The sequence below is a fragment of the Diospyros lotus genome, chromosome 11 (assembly GCF_014633365.1).
Source record: "Diospyros lotus cultivar Yz01 chromosome 11, ASM1463336v1, whole genome shotgun sequence".
Classification (NCBI taxonomy): Eukaryota; Viridiplantae; Streptophyta; class Magnoliopsida; order Ericales; family Ebenaceae; genus Diospyros; species Diospyros lotus.
In genome coordinates this window covers 11,846,236-11,847,605 of record NC_068348.1, presented here as the reverse complement: position 1 = coordinate 11,847,605, position 1,370 = coordinate 11,846,236, and positions in this window count along the sequence as shown.

Below are 1,370 nucleotides of genomic sequence, written 5' to 3'. Positions count from 1 at the left end.
TGTTAGTGTTAGGGTTCTAATACTAGATTTAGATGACATCTAGCGATTGTAATTAAGGGACTAATTGTAACACCCTGTCTCGCCAAGCGTGTCACTATAAGGGTATTCCTGGGATTTTTTTTTTTTTTTTAGTTCAACACGTGCAGTGCATCAAGAACTATCTTCACATGCAGATACAAACCCCGAGAACCCCAGCCTTGCCCGTTTAACTATCAAGATCAATAATTTTAAACTAAACGAGACATAATACAATGCAACAGATATATTAACATCAAATACCGTAGTTCTTACATGCTATTCCCTTAACAACATACGTAATACAGATCAGATGACAACTTTGCTATTATACAATTGTTCATTTACAACCTGAAATACATTCTGAAGCCTCCAAATGTTACAACGACTATCAAACTAAGCACCATTGGCCCCCAACAGGCCACATCCTAGCCCTCGCAGTAGTCCCTGGCTGGAACATTAAACGATCCAGGGGCATAGCCCAGGTTAGATGATAAAACATCTAAGTGACGGTATGAAACAGTTTATGCAATGCATGAGAGACACATGAGCACGGCATACTCAGACAAGTGACAACATGCAAGACACGTCTAACTTGAGAAGTTTCCCTGACATATTTAATCCCTCGAATGCCCCACTGTGACACCTGTTCACCTGGTCTAACATTAATCCCTCGAGTGCACCGTCGTGACACCCGTTCACCTGGTTTAACATTGTTCCCTCGAGTGCTCCAATGTGACACCCGTTCACCTGGATTATCATTGTCCCACCCTCAAGTAGACCTCATCCCGACCCACACGGACACAACACCGACACAAAATATCAATACCCCGATGATATGAAAATCACAAGCCATGCACCGACTCTTTTATAAGTAAAAACAGTTGATGCAATATACCACATGTTCAATATGCAAATGATGCCACAGATACATAAGTAAAATATTTTTGTAGAACAATCCAAGTTTCGGAGGGTAAAACCGCTCACTAGAACTGGTCCCAATTGCGTGTAACCTAAGTTCGGGAGGGTAACACCGCCCACCAGAACTCATTACACACCTTCCAACATATTTTCAAGATAAGGTAAAGATAGAATTAGACCACTCACCTCGAACGTATTCAGAACACCTCGAATCTTGTGCCCAACCTCAATCTTCGTGCAACTCCTCAAGTCTTTTAACCAAACCACCTCCTTACACGTCCTCACGCACTTCCCAGGTGCTCTGCGCGTGTGATGCTTCGAGTATGCTTAAAAAGCCCTCTATCCAGTAAACCTGAAGCACTCTTGTCTAACACGAACTTCTCATAATTTCGAATGAGAGAATCTTTAGCCATGAACCCCTATTTATAGTTTTT